General features: G+C 38.0%; 1 long non-coding RNA gene across 3 annotated transcripts; it reads right to left on the bottom strand.

Moving 5' to 3' along the window:
- Positions 1–13,082: 13,082 nt before the first annotated feature.
- On the bottom strand, positions 13,083–16,023 carry LOC123154831 (uncharacterized). Of its 3 annotated transcripts, none has more exons than XR_006477084.1 (6): positions 15,791–16,023; positions 15,518–15,697; positions 14,942–15,000; positions 14,791–14,846; positions 13,555–13,764; positions 13,083–13,438 (listed from the first exon to the last, which is right to left on the bottom strand). It is a non-coding gene; the product is annotated as an uncharacterized lncRNA (long non-coding RNA). The 3 variants fall into 3 exon arrangements; XR_006477085.1 differs by having other exon boundaries at positions 14,950–15,000; XR_006477083.1 differs by lacking the exon at positions 14,942–15,000.
- Positions 16,024–16,598: the final 575 nt, after the last annotated feature.

The raw sequence follows: 16,598 nt of genomic DNA, 5'->3' as shown, positions 1-16,598 counted from the left end.
GACAGCAAGAACGGGCGCACCACTAGTGTAACGTTGTCCTCCTGCTGGTAAACCTGAGAATGGTTATTAAAAAACTGGGTGAAACGGTTCGGTTCTTACTTTGGGTTTGATTGATTCAGGTTTTATTGGGCTAAGGGGCTGTTTGGTTTGTGACTAACTTTGTCAAAGATTGCCACACTTAAGGTTAGGCAAGTTTGACCAACTTAGATGAGTGTTTGGTTCAAGCCACACCTTAGACAAGTCACACTTGGGTCCCACATGGCATACACACAAAAAGTGTGGCAAGATTCCCTTAGGCTTGCCAACTTGTGGCTCTCATTTTGATGAACTAACCTTAGGCAAGTTTGGCAAAAATGTGTGACAAAGTATGGCAATACTAGTCCTAGAACCAAACAGCCCCTAAATCTTTTCTAGTTTGGTTTTGGTTTGGGTATGTGAAGAAACCAATTTGGGTATAGTTGGTTATGGGCTTAAACAATTTGGTTATTAACGGCTATAAACTATGGGTCCAAACCGGTTTCTGGACATTGATTGTGTGCAATAAGCAAGGACACATCGACATCGAGTATCTTTGATCCGCGTACATGCTGCGATGCACTATGTAATTCTGTATTATGGAAAAACACCACGCATGCAAATCGAATGTGTTTGCTTGTGTTTTAGCTAAGCAATTGGTTTTAATACACTTGTCAGTGAGCTTTTCAGTCGTGGGCATTGTCTTTTTGACTCTTGCTGTGTGTTGACCGTATCTCAACGATAACTTTATTCCCAAACTATTGTAGATGCACTTATGCCTTTTTTATGTCATTTGCTTCTTAACATGTCGATTTGTACAATCATATATATACATTTAAGCAAACCCATAGTTATGTATTGGGTTTAAACCCACGGTTATGTATTGGGTTTAAATTGGTTTGGGTGGAAAAATAGACGGTTTAGTTTTGGTTGGGCTGAAAATGACATTAAACGGGTATGGTTCAAGTATGGTTTTGAGAGATACATGTATGAGTATGGTTCAAATATGGTTTAAGTATGAAACTATTCTTAGATTTACCTGCTGGTCAAGGACGGAGGCTTGCTTTTTTGAGCCATGGAGAAGGAGTCTGCGACAGCCAGCGCCACGAGCAGCAGGCCGACCCGGAGGCTCCTCCCGTCGATCTCTACGAGAAACACGACGACGGCAATGTTCCAGAGCAGCACGAGTGACCTGGACATGGAGGAAGGAAGGTATCGGCCGGACGATGGGACAAGCACGCATGGGCCGCCACACTCTCCTTGAACGACTCAATCGACCGCTGCCATGCCCTCCACGGCTGGTGCCCCAAGAACTACTGGCCACATCAGGCCTCCGATGGCGACGACGGGGACGAAGCAGTGCAGCCCACGGACTAATAGGTTTTTCTTTCCATTGATTAACAGGATTAAGGAGGAGGAAGGAGAACCATCAGATTATAATGGATGGTAGATATTAAAACTACAGTACCCGTACAGTGATAGTTCAACTGCAGAGGAGCTGAACCCGCGACTACGACAACCTGACTGCTTCAATGATGTTGAGACGGCGTGCTTTGATGGCCGCGGCGGCTTCTTCGACAGCTGCAGTGATGCTACTATGGCAACCCAGTTGTTTCGATGATGTTGTGTGGCCTGCTTTGATGCCCGCGGCGGGTGCTTCGACAACTGCAGCGATGCTAGGACGGCAACCCAGCTGCTTCAATGATGTTGCAACGGTGTGCATTGATGGTCGCGGCGGCTTCTTCGACTGCTGCGGTGATGCTGCAACGCCAACCCGGTTGTTTGGATGATGTTGAGCGGCGTTGTGCTTGCTTCGTGCCACACGTGTGGCCCTTATTTTTCAGGAAAAGATTAGACATTTTGGCCTATGCAAAAAAAAAAAACAAATTTGAACACCAAATGTTACCCCAGATTTTTTTTCACGGATGAAACACTGCTGATTCGTTTCACATGAAAATTGTCAAGCATGCTTGCGATACTAACACGAACATCCACAAAAAACAGAATTATTTGAAAATGGTTTACCACTTTTTTTGCGGTACTGTTCATTCAAGAGCAAATGCTCCCGGGAGCCAAAACACCCCTTCCGTCTAGAATAAACAACAAAAGATCATCAATAACCAACCATGGACTGCAATGTTTTAATTAAAATTCCTAATTAGATCGAATAGTATACCCATCAGTTTTTTTTCCTGAAAACACCGTACAAGTATACACACACCACCACCATTACCACACACACGTTTGCACTCATCCAGCCTACCGAAGACTTGGCTGGGTGAAGATCAACACGGATGGGGCGACAAACAACGACGCTCATTGTGCTGGAGGAGGTGGTGTAGCTCGATCTCATCTATCCTTTCTGGGAACTTTGAGTAAACCCTTTCCTGGAGTAACTGACCCATTAATCGTTGAAGCATTGGCACTCAGGGAGGGTGTTATCTTTGCCCCACTTCATGGTTTTTCATACGTAGTGTTGGAGGTGGATTGCTTAGAGGTGCTGAACCTCTGGTTGTCGCGCAACAATTCTCGCTCAATTGTTGCGTCTATTTTAGATGAAATTGCGGAGAAGTTGACTAGTTTTATCTCTTTTTCTATTAGGCATATCCCGAGGGATGGCAATTGTTTAGCTGATCTCCGTGCTAAGCAGGCCTGCACCATATCGGTGTCAGACTGTTGGCTAGCGGAGTGCCCTTCTTTTCTTATTAGCTGCCTAAGGGCAGCTTGTAACTGGATGTTATTAAAGCAATAAAGCTCCCCATGTTCTCGGAAAAAAAAGTTTCAAGATTGGAAAAACTCAACACATGTCTCACTATCGGTAAGAATGTTGCCTCATACTAAACGATAGTAATTCGTATTACTAAGATACTAGAGCATCAAACTTGGGATTTATTCATGGTGGGAGGTATAACCACCCTCATATAACAATCCATCCACTAGCTGGCTCTCATCATAATTCAAATTATGAATGTTTGATACTCACGTTTACAAGCACACATTCAAGCTTTTCACAATGTTTTTACAGATATAGTGCACGTCTATTTTAGTTGCTCACTCACATGGGTTGGAGGATGGCGGGGTAACTGGGTAACCAAAGGAAACTAAATGAAATATGCAAGTTAGACACATGTACATGAATACGATAGGGGCGTTCGGACAACAACCTATGTTGTAGCAGAGGGAGAGGGTACGAAACACAAATATATCTCGGATTACATCCTCAAGCCAACGCCAGCGAGGTTTGTAGCCATCGCTTCACAATTACCTCATGGACCGCTCACCATCTCCGTTCTTGTCGTGAGTGAAGGAGGTGTGGACACCCTTTGAGGAAAGGAGATGATGAAGATTAGGAGTTGTCGCCCGACGAAGTATGGAGGAGGCATCATCCTTGATAATGCTCCAGTGCAAGAAATTCATGTACCATGTATACTAGGGTATAAGTAGTGGATTTCAAAGGTTCACAGGCGACACAAGGATCTCGTCACTAAACTCGCCGCTGAGTTGAAGTCGGGACACACCATTTTCCCTGGTTCAGGTTTCAAGGTGGGTAATAACATTACTTTTGTGGATCTCTTATTATCTCATAGCAAGAGTACAAGAGTATGATGGTAGCTAATAGGTTCTAATCCTAGCGGTCTAAACTCCCAGAATCGACATGCATATCTCGCTGCAAATGTCAATGTAGAGCGCTTCGATCTATAGTGATGTTGCCTTGGGTTTTGAGGTTCTCCTTCTGTTGCAGCCTCCAGGCAATTATATAAGCGTCTTGCCATGGGATCCAAATCGAATTTCTACCACCATATCAGTAAGGTATATCCTTCATTCTTTTTTTTGACAGCAACTAAACTTTATTTCTCATATAATAGTCGTGTCGTTTACAAGGAAACGAGAAATAAAATCAGGGATAATAGCATCCCAAGAACCAGGAGATCTAGTAAAGGAGTGTCTTGCTAACTTGTCAGCCACTTGATTCACTTCTCTGAAACAATGTTTGAGAGATAACTTTGAGAAATCCAGAGATAGCTGCTTACATTCACAACAACAGCGGCATCAGGTCCCAAATATTTATCCACCAAATTAACTGATTCAACTACAAACGAGCTATCTGATTCCACCTCTGTCGAATTGCAACCCATGTTTGGCAGAAGGAACATACCATTTCTGATTGCTCATAGTTTAGCAACATCAACATCGCGGACATGCAGGAAGAACCAGGATGCTGCAACGATGAAATCGCCATGGACATCATGTAGAACTACACCACTAGCTCCTGACTAAAAACCATAAGAACCAAACAACGAAGGGGAAGAAAATCGCATAATGGAGGGAATATATGTACTTTAAATCTGTCCAAAAATCTAGGAGTCAGGTGTTCTAGTGAGGAAAAGCTGACTAAAAAACGTAAGAACCAAACAACAAAGGGAAAGAAAATCGCAGAAGAGGAATGCTTCACACAGCAACACTAAAGTGGGCCTGGCCATTATGCGAGCGATGGATACAATTCGTCTACTATGCACACCACTCAAATCGCGAGAGCTATATCTCGCTTGAAGCGCCCTCTGTCACGGTCCGGCCCAGTAGGTCTCTGGCGGAATAGAGAAATACGTGGGAGATCCAGCGATCGAACCCAAGTCGCCTGCATACAGAGTATCGCCTGCTAGCTAGTGGGGCACTACAATGTTTGTGGAAAGTTTGATGGTGCGAACGTTTTGAGGGAAAGGAGCCTGGTATTCCACTAGTTGTTCCCGGGTCCTTTTTTTTTGTTTTTCGTTTACTTTTTCACCTTTTTTTCTGATTCTTTCTATATTTTACTGGTTTCTATATTTTTTTCATAGGTTTACTTTATTTCTTTCTCAGTTTTCATTATTTTCTTCTTTTCTTTGTTTTTGGTTTTGTTTCTTTCTTTGTCATTTATCATTGGTTTCTTTGCATCTTTATTGATTTTACTGTTTCTATTCTTTTTGCATTGGTTTCTTCAGTTTTTCATTTTCTTTGTTTTGTTTTCATTTGTTTTTATTGGGTTTCTCCGTTTTTCTTTATTTTTGTCTTCATTTTTCTTTGGACTTAATTATTTCCTTTCTTGGGTTTTTACTTTTCTAACGGGCTTTCACTGTTTTTGTATACACATTCTAGGTATATATCTAATACATTTTTCCAATACATGTTTAAATTTTTTCAAATACAAGTTTCATGTATTTTTTCTATGCACATTGTTTCTTTTAATATTTTTCAAAACAATATTAACATTTTTTAAATATATAGTCTATATATATATCATAAAATTTATGAATGCTTCAACAACAACAACAACAACAACAAAGCCTTTAGTCCCAAGCAAGTTGGGGTAGGCTAGAGGTGAAACCCATAAGATCTCGCAACCAACTCATGGCTCTGGCACATGGATAGCAAGCTTCCACGCACCCCTGTCCATAGCTAGCTCTAAAATTTATGAATGCTTGATTAATATTTTTCAAAAAAAAGATTAATATGTTTCTAGTACGTGGTCAACATTTTTTTTCTACACACATTTAATATTTTCCCATTGCTTGATTAACATTTTTCAAATACGTGTTCAACATTTTTTTTAAATTCTTGATTAACATTTTTATATACATGATGATATTTTTTCATCATTTTTCAGTACATTTTGAATTTTTTACATACAAATTTAAGATTTTTTAAATGTTTTCTTAAATTTTTTAAATAGTTATTCAACATTTTTTAAAAGGCTTGATTAACATTTTTCTATACATGAGAAAAAAATCCATCATTTTTTAATACATGATCACCAGTTTTTCTGTACACATTTAACATATTTCAAATGCTTGATTAACATTTTAAAATATTTGCTCGACATTTTTTTAAACGCCTTGATTAATAGTTTTTAAATACATGATCAAAATTTTGATACACAATGTTTTTTGTATACATGATAAACATCTCTTTATATGCATTTAAATTTTTTCAAATGCTTGATCAATATTTATAAAAATGTTTTTTACAGTGTTTTTTGTAATATTTTTATTGAGAATATTATATAGTATAAACAAAGGTAAAAAAAGCAAAAAACGTAATCGGTAAATGTGAAAAAAAGAGAAATGAAACGACGCTGTCGCAATGCCCCTTGAACGAGGGTTCCTTAGGTCTTGCTACCAGCGAGACACAAGAATGCGCTGACTCAAATAGCGCGGGAGCTATATCTCGCTTAAATCATGATGATAACTCCCCTCGCCCGAAATTTTATGAAGCGCTGCGCGAATGGGCCAGCCAAGTATAACGTCTTCGTTCCTTGGTTCGTTTTTATCGCTGTTTGTTTCATTTTCCCCCTTTCTTTCCTTTTTCGTATTATTTTGTAATTTCCACTATTTTTTAAATTCCTTTTCCAGTTTTCTTTGGGTTTCTTTCTTCATTATACTTCAGTTCTTTTCTTTCTTTCTCGGTTTTCTTGTTTCCTTTTATTTACGTTTCCTTTTTTGCCCTGGCTTTTCTTCAGTTTTTATCAGGTTTTTTCTTCTTTGATTTTCACCGGTTTACTTTGTCTCTTTATTGGCTTTTCATCATTTTTTCCTGGTTTTCACCTTTTTATTTACTTTTTCTTCGGTTTCTTTTTGTATTTTTATTAGTTTTGTTTTTTTCATTCTTTCTCGGTTTTACTGTCTTCCGTGCTTTTTGCAAGAGTGGTTTCCTTATTTTCTTTTGTTCATATGAAAAAATGTTGACCATGTTTTCAAAAAAATGTTAAAAGTGTATATAAAAATGTGATATTGTATACTAAAAATGTAGAAAGTGCATTAATGGAAAACAGATATCAAAAACCATATATTCAAGAATTTAAATTAGTATTATAAAAATGTTAAAAATGCATATGAAAATGTTTCTGAAGTGTACAAAAATGTACATTGTATATAAGAAAATATTTATTGCCATTAACAAATGCTCAACACATCATCAACAGTTTTTATACATCTTTAATATGTATTAATATATGATCAGAAAATTTAATACATGGTTAGCATTTTTAAATAGCATGATTAACAATTATTTCATATACATGTATGATTTCTACTTTTTCATAAACATTGTACATTTTTCATATACATCTAAAACATGTTTTTGATGTAGTTATAACATTTTCCAAATACATCTGTTTGCTTTCAACATATTTTATATGCATTTGACACCTTTATTTTATATACATTAAATGTTTTGAAATATATGATTTTTTTATAATATCACATATTTTTGGAAACATGTGAACATATTTAAAATGTCACAAACATTACTCTAATATGCTATAAACTTTTTCTTTCTAAATTAAGCTCCATTTGTTTTACATTGTGAAGATTTTTTCAAATTTACTATTTATTTTTTACTTGTTTTATGTTTCTAAATATATGTGTTTTACAATACTTTCGAAAATAATAATAATAAATAGAAAAAGAATGAAGGTAAAAACAGGACAAAGACGAACATGTCTGGAACCTATCTTGGTTGGCTCATTTGCGACGCCCTGACATGAGCGGTTGCTCCAGCTTTCGTCAGGCGATGTAGCCGCACCACTGAAGTAGAGCTTAACAAGATGGGCCAGCACAATACGGGTCCTGGGGAGCAATTTTCAGGAAGGCTTCTATTACTAGCTTTTGTTTTTTTCCCTTTATTTTTTCTACGTGCTTTCTATGGTGATTTTCATTTTTTTTGCAGTTTGCGGTTGTTTTAGTTTGTTTACAGTGTTTAGGCTTATTTTTCATTTTTAATGTGCTGGTTTCTGTGTTTGTTCGTCGGTTTTCTCCTTTTTTGTTACTTTTTTATTTTATTATTTCAAATAAATGTAAAACAATTTAATGTTGAACATTTTTTTATAGATGCGTAACATATTTTGATATAAACTGACCATTTTTCATGATACTTGATTTATTATTGGTTTCAAAATCATGTTTGGAACATTTGGTTGAATAAATATTAAACATTTTGAAATACACGTTGACCATTTTTATAATTGACATGAAACTTTTTTTGATGTTACACGGACATTGGTTTTCAATGTATTAACATTGAGATGCTTGAATAATTTTTTGGGAATGTCATGTTTTTTTTAATGGTGGGGAATGTTATATGACACAAACATTGTTTTTACGTTGTATAACGTTTTTTAGTCTTATAATGTTTTTATTTTAAATGTCACATACAATTATTTGAAACATGTTAACATTTTATGAATGTCACATATATTTTTTGAATGGTATGAAACATTTTTTTGAACTTACGAAAACATGTTTTTACATGTTATAAACATTTGAAAAATGTCAATTTATTAATGGTACCAATAAAAATTTAACACGTGAGTGAAATTTTCTTTTACATTGTATAAATCTTTTGTTCTTAAAAGCCTCAAACTTTTTTGAAATACGTGAATATTTTTTTAATGTCACAAACAATTTTCAAGTCGCACACACTTTGTTTAAAGGTTGAGTGAACATTTGTTTTAGAGTGAAATCGACATTTCTTTGAATGCACGATGTACTTTTTTAAAATTCAAACATAGTTTCTATACTTTTGAGAAATGTAAATAAAAGGAAAAATAATCAACGCTCGTCCGTGCTTAGCTGCCCCGTTAAGATACCATATCACGTGAACCCGGCATCCATGCATCCCCTCGTCGCCAATCGTTAGATCAAGATCTTGTGCCTGCTGTTAGTTCGGCCTATTTTTGCACAAACACGCCCGCCTCCAGCCAAGTTTGCCCTGTCAATTTTGCAAAATAAACCCCAGCGAGGGCAGCTCTCCCAGTTCACCACTCCCCAATCGTTTCCCAATCTAAGAGTAAGCCCTCGACCTGTATCCCAACGACGGCCACGGCGGCATGCATCTGCCTGATCAATCACGGCCACGGGTAATCGCCACGACGACCATGAAGGAATCCATCTCCCAACTCCCGATCAGCATGGCCAACTCCCGATCAGCATGGTGGACAAGTCCTCCTTGCTAGATATAGCGCAACCAACAACCATGGCGATTTCTGCTGTCATGGACAATGAATCTGCATCAACTTCGATGGCTAGAACCTGCTTGCCCTCGTTCCTCCCTAATTCATCATGTGGGGACCCTGAATTTTCCTCAACATGTACCCATCAGGAAGACCATCTCACTTGCACTGCTGTGGCCACAAAAACCTCTACAACTGCAGACAATGAACTGAATTTAAGTAGGACACATGGAGCGTCAGGTAACAAATAAGAAAGAACTCTAATTGATTTGTGTACGTTGTAATGGATGAAAAATAAGTCTTTTATGAAAATGTCTCTCTGTTATTTTTTATGACTTGTTGCCGTGTTGCATGGAGTATACCAAGTTACAGGAGCATCATTATATACTACATTATGTATCAGATCACTTTGCTTCAGTCCTTTCCATTAGCATTGTTGGCTGAATACAGATTGGGATGTACTATCTATGCCAATATTGTGTCATTTATCCGGTTAATTTACAAGGCTTATCATGTACATGTGGGTGCACCAATGGGATCAACAAATAGCTGGCAAATGCAATGAGCAGGAAAGGATTTAGTACAAAAGGAGAGGAACAAAGAAGCCAAGGCCAAGGTTGCACGCTTGTGCAAGACATGCAACCAAATAGGTTTTCATGACAGTCGCAATTGTCCAAGCAAAAAAGGTCAAGGAAAAGAAACCATGAATGTGCAAGACATGCTTCCAAATGGTCAATCATGATAGCCGCAACTCCGTAAAAGACACATGGCTTATTAATTCCATTTTGTTAGTTTTACAGAATTTTTCAATCTATGTAATGGATGAGAAGTTATTTTTATTCTCCAGCTTTTGTCTTATTTCTGTCACATTGGATGTGTGTTTAATTCAATCTATGTAGTGGTCAGAACATGCTTTGTGTTCCAGTTGTGTCTGGTGCTTTCGAAACTTGTTCTTATTTATGTATTGTTCAAGAAAATTTGAGTGGAGACTGAGGCACTAGGTTTCCAAGGAGCAGCAACAGGCTGTTTTATCCATGGATTCATTTGGGCTGCTTGCTACTGTTAGCCTGCATCATGTCCAGAAATTTTGAAGATACATCGGACTACCATCATTTGAGTTATATTGCATCATGCAGTATGTAAGGGACACCTCAAATGCCAATAGGAACAGGTAATAAGAAATAGATGTGTGTTTCTTCAATTTCCATTTACAACTCTGAAGTTGTACAAGATCACAACTCTGAAGCTGTACACCCAACAATAGTTTGCATTCTACAAGATCACAATCCACATTCAGAAGCTCATTTGCAAGTACTACATGCATACATCGAACAAGAACAAGTAGTACAGGCATTCAGAAGCTCAGTGTGCAAGTAGTACAGGCATGCACAGACTTGGTTGTCATTTTGCTCTCCAAGGGAGTCTGCAGCAAGTCGCAGTACACTCTGTACTCGCTGCCCACGCTAGTCTGCAGCGTGTCAGTAGAAGGTGCAGACGTTACGGCCGTCAGTGGCCTTGGTGGCTGGGCCGGCAACGATGTGGATAACTGCAGAGGTTGGGGCAGGCAGCTGCCTTGACGGTGGGGACCGCCGACGTGCTGGACGAGTGTGGAGTGCAGAGGTTACGGCCGTCTTTGGTGTCGGCGGCTGGGCCGACGACGAGGTGGACGACTCCGGAGGTTGCGGAGGGTGGTTGACTCGGCGGCGGAGACCTTCGGCGTGCTGTACGAGTGCAAACATGGTTCGCCGGCCGGCCGGCGCCTGGACAGGGCGAGCCAGATCGACGGGGCCGTTGGGAGAGCAACATGGGCGGAAGGGATTAGGAACATATTGAGGTTGTGATGTTCTTCATTGTTCAGGGGACACTTATGCAAATAAGAAATCCGGGGGCAGGCGGTTTAGTGTAAAAATACATTCAGACGAGGAGACACACACGATTTACATTGGATGGTTGAAAAGAAGCGGACACATGGATGCATGATGGATGCTGGATTCACGTGATACGACGCCCGTTAAGAAAGCTCTTGAGGCGAGGGGGTTGCCCATCTCACTGCGGGAGAGCTCCACCCTAGCGCCTTAAGCACCGAGGAGAGTAACCGGCGCACTCATGGGCCGGCCAAGCGAATCACATTGTTCGAGGGCTTGCCGGTTATCCTGGTTCGCTGTGTCACGATTAACCGGCGGCAGTTGAACGGCCCACTGTTGACCGATTGACCGTTCACCGTCTTCGTTTTGAGAAAAAGCATGTCTTCTTTAAGATCAATGTAGATGCGGCGATTAACAGAAGACATGCTGCAGGAGCAGTTGCAGCAGTTTGCAGGGATCATCAGGGCTTGTTTTTGGGTGCATCCGTTTTTACTCTAACGGGAATTGAGGACCCTACAACTCTGGATGCAATTGCAGTCCGGGAGTCGCTAGCATTGGCTGAAGATCTTTATGAGGGTAGGATTTTTGTATCTTCCGATTGTAAGGTGGTTATCGAGGATATCAACAAGGGCAGCGCAACTACTTATGGTGCTGTTATTCGTGAGATTAGAGACCACTCTAAAACTTTTACTTTGTGTTCTTTCAATCACGAATTTAGGAGCTCGAATTTCGAGGCTCACAACTTAGCGAAGCATGCTTTTTCACTTGAGATTGGCCGCCGTGTGTGGTTAGGCAATCCGGGTGACCTTTCTTTCGTCCCTGTAAACATTGTGACGACATAATAAAAAGCTTCGCGATGTTGTCTCAAAAAAAAGAGAAAATCATGTTTATAAAAGGTATAAAAAATTCACAAAGAACAAATTTTTTCACCGAATTCAAAGAAACTTCGTAATTTTCAAAGAAAAATCACGAATATGTAAATATTTTGTAGTTTTTTGAATAAATGTTCGCCAAATTGAAAAAAATTCATTAATTTGAAATAAGGCTCGTTGGTTTCCAAAAATTCATCGATCTTGGGATAAAATTTCATGCAATTTTAAAACAATGTTTATCAGTTTTGGGAAAAAGTTCACAAATTCGAGAAAAGTTCATTGATTTTGGGAAAAAATTCATGATATCGGAAAAAAATTCATGATGTTTTTAAAATAATCACGAATTTGGTAGGAAGATCACTGATTTTGAACAAAAGATTAATGTATTTGAAAAAACAATTCAAGGATTTAAAAACAAGTTTACAAATTTGAAAAAAGATTATGTGTTTCGACAAAAAAGTTCATGATTTTGATTTTTTTTCATGAATTAAAAAAACTTCGCGCATATTGAAAAGAAAAAGATAGAAAGAGAAAAAAGAAAAAAACAAAGAAAAAATAGAAGTTTTTGTAAGGTTTAGGATTACATTAAGAAAGAAGTGCCTAGACACAACAAGTGAGGTCTCCCCGTTGGTTATCGCGTTTTGTATTGAATCTCATAGTTTAGGCTTCGGGTCTCACATTCCCCATTTTCTCAAGGTAAAGAAAAAAAAGGTAAATGAGCTGAGCCCGTGCCAGAAGGGTGTGTGCGTCAGAAGGGCTTGCTTAGATACTTAATTACATATGCAACTAATTAGGCCCATTTAAATAGAATTTTTCACACCGTATCAATTTGGAAACTGAGTCATTAATGCAAATAATTGATTAGACAGACAAGTAATTATGCCTATTGAAAATGTCAGATGGAATATTTCTTTCTTTCCGATATAGCTTCCTTTGTTTCTGCTCTAATGATGTTAGATGACTACCATTAGGTTCTAGTATCGCAAGCTGGGAGCTTGGTTTACTTAGGTAGCAACCTTTTCCTGTGTATTTGTTTTATTTTCACATTTGGAATGTTTGGTCACCTGATATATTACTGTATTATATTTCAATGTCATTATATAATCCAGGTAGATTAACGGGTATATGCTTAATTCCTGGTTTTGTTGTAATAGTTAGATCTTGTTGTTTTGATTTGTTCCACTAAGTTTGACACATGTTAACCATGGCTAGTGAGCAATAGGGGCGATCAATATTTAATTGTTTTAGACATTTAGATATAACCCAAACATCTACTACAGATTAATTGGCATTTTTGTAATAAAAAACTGATGTGCATGTACATTTAGTACAAATCTGATGTGCATGTACATTTTTGAAAAATCCTAAATGTCACTAAATATTTATCAATGCACTACTTGTTTTTTAGTCCTTGATGCACCATGTTTTGGAATGTCTCAGGTCGCCGATTGTTTATCAACCCCATTACACAATGTCCTCAGTTTGGAATCTTTATGACTTTGAGAACCTTCCAGTCTTTGATTTGCGGTCTTCTTCATCACTGTTCTTTATTCCATGAATTTTGATTCATTCATTTCCTTTCATCCCTTAGTTTTTGATTCTTCATCAAGATGCATAACACGACTTGTGCTCCCTGTCCCAAATTTTTTATGCTGGTTTACAATGACTTCATCAGCAATCAACGCTTGCTTTGAAGTTTTCTACTGGAAAACAATAAAAAGAATGTATTAGTCACTAACTTAAATGTCTATAGCAATTATTGAGGCCTGATACTTATATTATGAAAGAACAGGAAAATACACCAAGAAAGCTTACATACTTATCCTATTCAATTCCTGAATTTGCTTGTGCTCGTACTTATGTTGATCTTCGAATAATCTTGGTTCCTCTGATTTCTGAATGCTCAACATCAGCATTGTTTTCCAGTATTATATCAATGCTGCCACATCTCTATCCTGAATGCCCTTATTCCCAATTCTTCATCAGAATAAAATGCAACATGTGTTCCCATCCTAGTCTTTTTGGTTTCCTGCACAATTATCTTATTGTCAGCAACATGCTTATACGAAAACATTTTTTTGTTAATTAACACAAAAGAATAATTATATAATGTGGCATGTGGTAGATAGTGAACAATATAGAGCATCCTATACACAATAATCTTGGTAACTATACATGAGGTATTGGCATCTACCAATTGCTGTGCACATATTTTCTGTATTTGTTTGTCCTCTATTGATGTCACAATCATCCATATCTATCCATAATATTGCAGATTTCTTAATCATATTTTTACTCTTCCTAAAACATGGTGCAGATTGTTGTTGCACCCAAATCACATGTAACGGTGCAAATTACATGGTTCTTTTTTAGGCAGTGTTAATATGGAGAGACCACATGAATTCATAATTTCAACAAATATAGTTCTACCAGATAAGTAAATCGTCTAGCATCTTTGCTCGAAAGAACATCAATGCTAGAAAATGTGCATCTTTGTTTGGCTATCCCAATTTTTTTAGACATTTTATATCGTGAAATTTCATCATGTGAAAAAAATACCAGTATGTTGTCACCTTCAAATGGATGGAAATTCCACAAAGATGTAACCAAAAATTTGATACCATGTAAACGGAAGCTTGGTAGACCAATGGCCATATCTTGCTAACCAATGTTTCATTACCTTGCTATGAAGCAAATACAATGCATTATGATAGACAAAGAAGCCTATAAATTCATAATAGCTTCTATAAGTCCTAATTTCCTATTTAATCAATTTCCTTGCTAATTGAATCAAGCATATCAGGTGCCATTGCTTTCGAAGCAAAGAAAAAAATAAAACATAACTTCAATACATATGAAAGGAATACAAAATTGCGGAGATTATTAGAGGCGCAAGCCGAGTACAAAACTTTGATTAACTCTTGGTTGCCGTGTAGTATGTAAACAATGTGAACTGCGTACTCTACTAATGTGATTGAAAAAACAGTATAACAAATCGCTAGAAAAAAAATATTTCATTGCTTTCAGGGTTAATGACATGCTAAAGCCTAATTACCTTTCCAGGAATCCTTCGCATCGAGTATATCGCAGACCATTGTTTTCAACCAAAGACTGCAAAAAAGAAATAATGTAGAACTTGAATATAACAAATTAAAGGAATACAAAAAGATTAATCGCTATGGACACAAAATTCTGAAGATTAGTACTTGTTTACCCTCTAGGGTATTAGAGTTAATCCCGCGTCCGCCGTGTATGCATGTGTATCCTACGTGGATGCGCATGCCAGGTTTGTATTAAGTCAAGCCAAGTAATATATATACATGTATGTAAATAACACCTCATATGTAATGGATAGTGGGATCAATAGAAAGAAATCAAACAGGACTCACATGGTCCTGTGGCCATCAATTCGCTGTGTGCTCCTGTGTCGTGTGCGTGCGTGTTTCTAGTCGAAATTTTCCTGTTCCTCTGTACGTACTGTCGTACATGCATCAAGGCGGCGGCTCTACGTATGTGAGCTAGCTTCGTACGTGTGACTTCGACGGAATCTATCCACCTGCCTATCTAACTTTGCACGTACATGCGCTACTCTACTGTCAATTGATTTATTGTTCTAAAACTAATTTAGGGAAGCAGCTATCAAATTAAGGATTTAATTCAAAAAAAGAGAGTAACACTATGATCAAGTCAGTTCTTCGTGCAATAAGTAAGCAACATGTTTCATCTAACCAGCGGAACAAATAATTGCTAAAAAATATTGGGTGGGAGGACGATTCGCTAACCTGCCCAATGACAGCAACCGACCAGAGACAAACTTCATGCAGAGTGGGAGAATCTTGAGCAGCGATGATGGGCATTGTTCGTGTGCTCCGACCTGATCTCAATAAAGCATCCAAAATTTATACGTGAGAAGATTCAGGATCCAATTCGTGGAGACGGCAAAAATTGATTCCGCTCTAAACCTGCAAGAAAACAAATCTAGAATAAATAGTGTGAAAAAAATATGGATCTAATACATTAGGAAAAACTCCTTGAAGACATGGAATCCATCCTACGATTTTGTTCTCCTGTGAGGGCGAGGTAGATAATGGAGAGGAAGAGATTGTGGATGGATTTGTCTTCCATCTAGGGAGAGAGAGATAATGAAGAAGAATAGATCGTGGAGAGAGAGAGAGAGAGAGAGAGAGAGAGAGAGAGATGGAGAGGCGAGGCGGCGGTGGAGGGGGATCGAGAGAGAAGAGGCGAGAGTCGGCGGAGGGAGAGCATCGCTCGATGACGCAATGAGTTTTTTTACATAGCTGAATCCTTTTTTTTCTTTTACAAAAGTGCATGGACAGTTTTTCTTAACACGCGGGCAGGTTTTGCATCTAGATTGAATCTCATCCCATGATTGTTGTGGACTCTTTATTTCGTTCAGATAGATGTGAGAGATTAAGAGCGTTGGGTTCTGGGAGAGATGAGAGATATATGTGAGTTTTTTTTAGTTCAATGAATCAATCTACACCGTAATAATTCGGGCCCACCAGATTAACGGCTCGTAAAATCTAATTAACGTGAGAATTTTTAGAAAGTGCCTAATTAGTATAGGTATATAGATAGATAGATAGATACGATAGATTCTTTTGATTGTTTTTTTTGAAAGGTGCTCTAGATTGCTTTTTTACAACAAACGTTATGTTGGTTTTTTCTTTGATTGCAAGGCTTATATGGGTGGATCTACACCGTTATAATTCGGGCCTAGTAGATGAACGGCCAGTAAGTTCTAATTAATGTGGTAATTTCTGGGGAGTCCAAAATTAGTATAGGTATAGATAGATAGATAGATAGATAGATAGATATAGATAGATAGATAGATACGATAGA

Source organism: Triticum aestivum, chromosome 7A (assembly GCF_018294505.1).
Source record: "Triticum aestivum cultivar Chinese Spring chromosome 7A, IWGSC CS RefSeq v2.1, whole genome shotgun sequence".
Lineage (NCBI taxonomy): Eukaryota > Viridiplantae > Streptophyta > Magnoliopsida > Poales > Poaceae > Triticum > Triticum aestivum.
Note: the sequence above shows the minus strand (reverse complement) of the source record. Positions and strands in the feature narration are given on the sequence as shown.